Below are 5,199 nucleotides of genomic sequence, written 5' to 3' on the forward strand. Positions count from 1 at the left end.
AATGTTATATTAAAGGTCTAATATTGGAGTAGAAATTCCACAAAAGATAGGAGGTATCAATGTTTTTCAATGTCAAGCTACCTATGCCCTTTTTTGGCTTAAACTCATTACTGTATACTTTTTTTTAATACATCTACAACATGTGCATGCATATTATTATTTTATAGATAATAATGGACTATATTATTTATACATTTGAGAAATGTTTTTTTAACCCCTCAAGGACACATGACATGTGTGACATGTCATGATTCCCTTTTATTCCAAAAGTTTGGTCCTTAAGGGGTTAAATCACAAAATACCTTATATAAACATGGACCGTTTTGTTCATAAAATGGAAAAATAATTTTCTGTTGCATAAAACACCTTGCATCGATCCTACTAGATATTTATATTGACATAAACTTCTTGTTTTTAAGATGCGTAGGACCCCTCGAAGGGGTTTGAGAACGGCTGTATGTGACAGAAATGTCACCTTTTTTCTTTGACACTTTAATAAAGGATCTGTGGACTTGAGGTTAGTGCTACACTTTCTTATTTTTTTTATACTATTGTTGGCTGGGGGTGGAGCCAAAGTCTGTGCACCCTAAAGTGACCAAAATATTCATTGTTTGTTTTTTTACTGCATAGCCTTGATTGACTGCAAATTTTACATAGTTTGGGTAAACATCTACTCATGGAAGGGGAGTGCTTAGGGTTGAGTGGGGGTGCTGGTGTATGAGTGTATGCTTTTCTTGCATTTGTGTATATATATATATATATATATATATATATATATATATATATATTAGATATCTGTATGTCATGTATACATTTATGCATGTGTTTGTCTTTTGTTTGGACTGAATCATGTTTTTATATATCTGGGCAAAATATCCAAGGTACTTTTTGGAAACTAAATAATGTTTTTTTATGGGACAATTTTACCATTGTGTACAATTGATCCTTCCGAATGCAAAAATGCTTCAAACTAAATTAGCAATGGAGAATAATTTTATCATTTCAGATATACATACAACAGATTAAGAAAGCCTATAGCACAGGGGTGTGCTGAGGGAGCGGGGACTGACAGGGGCTGGAGCCCCAATTATAACATTTGTGACATTAGCACCATATTTGATATTAATTATACCGCACAGTGTGCACAGTTTGGTGCAGGTCCGGAGTTTATAAATATAGATCTATATAATGTACTAAACTCATAGTTACATAGCTGAAAAGAGACTCCATCAAGTACAGTCCTCTTTACATATGTTTTTGCTGTTGATCCAAAAGAAGGCAAAAAACCTAGTCTGAAGCGCTTCCAATGTTGCAACAAGCTAGGAAAAAAATCCTTCTTGACCCTAAAATAGCAGTCAGATTTATCCTTGGATCAAGCAGCTATTACCCCACTAATTAGAAATTATATCCCTGTTTGTTGTGTTTTTGCAAGTATTTATCCAATCGCAGTTTAAACATCTGTATGGACTCTGATAAAACCACCTCTTCAGGCCTTAGATGAAATCTCCTTTCTTCCAGCCTAAATGTGTGACCTTGTGTCCTATGTATAGCCCTGTTTATGAATAGATTTGCAGATAATGGTTTGTACTGGCCCCGAATATATTTGTATAATGTTATCATATCCCCTCTGAGGCGCCGTTTTTCCAAACGAAAGAGATTTAATTTTTTTTAACCTTTCTTCGTAACTAAAATGCTCCATTCCTTTTATCAGCTTTGTAGCTCGTCTCTGCACTTTTTATATCCTTCTTTAAAACAGGTGCCCAAAATTGCACAGCATATTCAAGGTGTGGTCTTACCAGCGATTTATAAAGAGGCAAAATTATATTTTCATCCCAAGAATTTATGCCCCTATAATCAAAGATTTGATTTATAGAACACATTATGATTTGAATTTGGAAATAGATCATGGTATAGGCCTTGTTTTAGGAGGTGCATAAGTCAATATATGTGGAGAGGCCATTAAATGTTCCAATCTTTGTGCCTGCTGGGAGCACACCTGCTGTAGAATATTTCTGTAAATGGGCCACATTCAGTGCAGACTTAAAAAGGGAAAGATATCAGCTTTTTTTTGTCTTAATAGTTTTCCCCTTAGACTGTGCAATGTCTCCCCTCCTGTGCTCTATTTAATTAAAATTGAGAATGAACATGTAAAATCTAAATAATAAAAACAAATCTATATATACCATATGGCATTTATTTCTACATATATAATTTATTTTCTTTTAGAAAAGAGAACAATACTCACAACAAAATATAGTACTAGTGTCTTTCTGATAAAGTGATTTACCTAATGGGAGATTCAACACTTGGCCAGTGGATGAAAAAGTAAGTGTATTCAATACTGATAAAGATTCACTGACTGCAGTACTTGTTGAAATCTCAGAATTAGAATGCCCAACATACCATTTCATATTTTGTTAAGTCAATACAATGAGAAAACATCTGTTTAATTGCTGTCTGGTTATTTCCAGCAATGTGCATAGGAAAAAAAGTGCAATTTATTAATTTATTAATTATGTATAAATAATTATGGTCACTGACTGAAATACATTCACAAATTATTTTAACTTACATTAATATATTATATTATTAAAAGGGTTACTAAAAGCATCACACTACAGCCCACTCACACCCCATAGCTGTCAATAAAACTCAAGAGGCAGCAATTGCCCAGAGCACCTGCTTTGTAGAGACTTCCAATTTGACAGTCACAATTTTTGTAATTGTTATTAATATTTTAAAAACTGTAAATAGATACAAACATTTGCAGTAAAGCTGCAAACATTAATTTGAAAATTTGGGAGATGAGGAAGTGTTTTTTGTAACAGATTATCTACATCCCAACCTAATGGTTTTTTTGTTTTTTGTTTGCAGACCTAACATTTTTTTTTAATTTCCATTAAAGTGGCTGGCACAGAAAATTCTTAGCTCTTGATATAGACAAAAAAACATCTCAATTCAGTGGAGGAGACATGGACACCCATTTGTAACTCACAGTTTCTACAATGTAAAGAACTATGCTACCAACAAAATTGATCATCTTTCTGGTGGCCCTGACACTATCATTGTTTTTACTCTTGGACAACAGTTCAGACCTTTTCCTCTTCCTTTGTTCATCAAAAATCTTCACAATATACTGAAGGCTATTGACCGGCTTTTCCTCAGAAGCCCTGACACAAAGGTTATCATAAAGTCAGAAAATACTAGGGAAATAAACACAGATGCAGAAAGGTTTAGTGATTTCCACGGTTTCATTTAATATCTCTTAGTGAAGGACCTCTTCAATGGACTTAATGTTGGAATGATTGATGTTTGGGACACGACCGTAGCCGTTGGTTCTTATGATGCTCGTCCATCAGAAACTATAATTAAGAATGAGATTAATATGTTTTTGGCATATTTATGTTGACTGATAGACTTTAAAGTCTTGCAGTCTGATGAAGTTTAAAGATGGCAGGGTGCTCGACTCTTTCTGAGGATTTGACTCTGCCCATTGACTTTTAAAACTAAACCTCATGTAATCATCCATCCCATGACCCAAGAAGAGTTTATGTTCTGTTCAGTATAGGAAAATAGGGAGGTTACATTAGTATGTTTTCCCGAAACTCATTCATAGGAAGATGAATTAATGGGCATCTGAGTTTATGACATCCTAAACTTGTGTCTGCTAATTCAATTTTCAGTGAAATCAATTTTGGACAAGGTATTGTGTGATAGACTTCAACTAGTTCCTATTTCCAACATGCCACCAGAGAAAACATGTAAAAAAGACAGAGATTTCAAAATTAGCTATGTTTTTAAGTATTAGAATATGCATCTAGATGTTTACCTTAAAGCGTTTTTGGGAATTCTAACCGAACGACTGCCAGGTGCAAAGGCCAGAGCTTTTAACAATGAATGAAAGGGAGCTAAGATACAAGGCTTATTTGCAAGGCAAAGAGTTGTGGATTTCTACATTTAATTTTATTGTCCACACCTAACAAATGCATACCTGGTTTTCACGTTCTCCCTGCTCTTCAGGCATCTCAGAAGGAACCAAGTCGCGCTGTTAAAGCGACACAGCGCACAACTGGGCTCCTCATGCATATGTCCATAGGGTATCCCTAAGTGCATGGGCCATCCAATGGACTTGAATTCCCAGCCCGTGCAATGTGGCTGCACAAGCCAGGCCGCTATTACCAATTTTTTTTTGCACAACCCCCCAGGGGTACACGTTCTATGGGTTGAGAACCCCTGCAATAGAGAAACATACAAATATTTTTAGCAGCACTTTCATGTTCCATATCTTTACAAACTAGTATGACAGGGATTAAAGGGAAACTCCAGTGCCAGAAAAACAATCCGTTTTTCTGGCACTGGAGGGTCCCTCTCCCTCCCACCCCCCAATCCCCGGTTACTGAAGGGGTGAAAACCCCTTCAGTGACTTACCTGGGACAGTGGCAATGTCCCTCGCCGCTGTCTCCGCCTCCGCGACGCTCCTCCTTGTGATTACGTCGGCCGGTGGGCGAGACTAATCTCGCCCACCGGCCGAGGAGACCTAATGCGCATGCGCGGAAATGCCGCGCATGCGCATTACGTCTCCCCATAGGAAAGCATTGAAAAATCATTTCAATGCTTTCCTATGGGGTTTTGAGCGATGCTGGAGGTCTTCACACAGTGTAAGGACGTCCAGCGACGCTCTAGCACAGGAAACCTGTGCTAGAAACTAGGAAGTGACCTCTAGTGGCTGTCTAGTAGACGGCCACTAAAGGTGGAGTTAACCCTGCAATGTAATTATTGCAGTTTATGAAAAACTGCAATAATTACACTTGCAGGGTTAAGGGTAGTGGGAGTTGGCACCCAGACCACTCCAATGAGCAGAAGTGGTCTGGGTGCCTGGAGTGTCCCTTTAAATAAATACATTTAATTGTGTGATTTTATTTTTATAGGTTTTGGCAGCATGCAGAGTGCTACATCACTACATTTAAATCTGGGAGTAGAAAAGTCATTGCTAACCAGCCTGGTTTCAGGGATTATGCTCAATAAAGAGGAGCTCATCAAAATGTCTGCTTATATATAATGTTCCATATTAGAAAACCCAGCTCATGTAAACACAAAGGCTATATACATCACACGAAAACATGCAGTCAGCAATAAAATTCCTAATGCAAATTAGTAGCTCTCTCAGTTGAACAAACAAATCTTATATTTTCTAAAAAA

The 5,199-nt window shown here is 36.9% G+C and overlaps 1 pseudogene; it reads left to right on the plus strand.

Annotated features, from left to right (window-relative positions):
- The first annotated feature begins 2,290 nt into the window (after positions 1–2,290).
- LOC134569151 (NXPE family member 2-like) lies at positions 2,291–3,409 on the plus strand (annotated as a pseudogene).
- Positions 3,410–5,199: the final 1,790 nt, after the last annotated feature.

The sequence above is a fragment of the Pelobates fuscus genome, chromosome 7 (genome assembly GCF_036172605.1).
Source record: "Pelobates fuscus isolate aPelFus1 chromosome 7, aPelFus1.pri, whole genome shotgun sequence".
Lineage (NCBI taxonomy): Eukaryota > Metazoa > Chordata > Amphibia > Anura > Pelobatidae > Pelobates > Pelobates fuscus.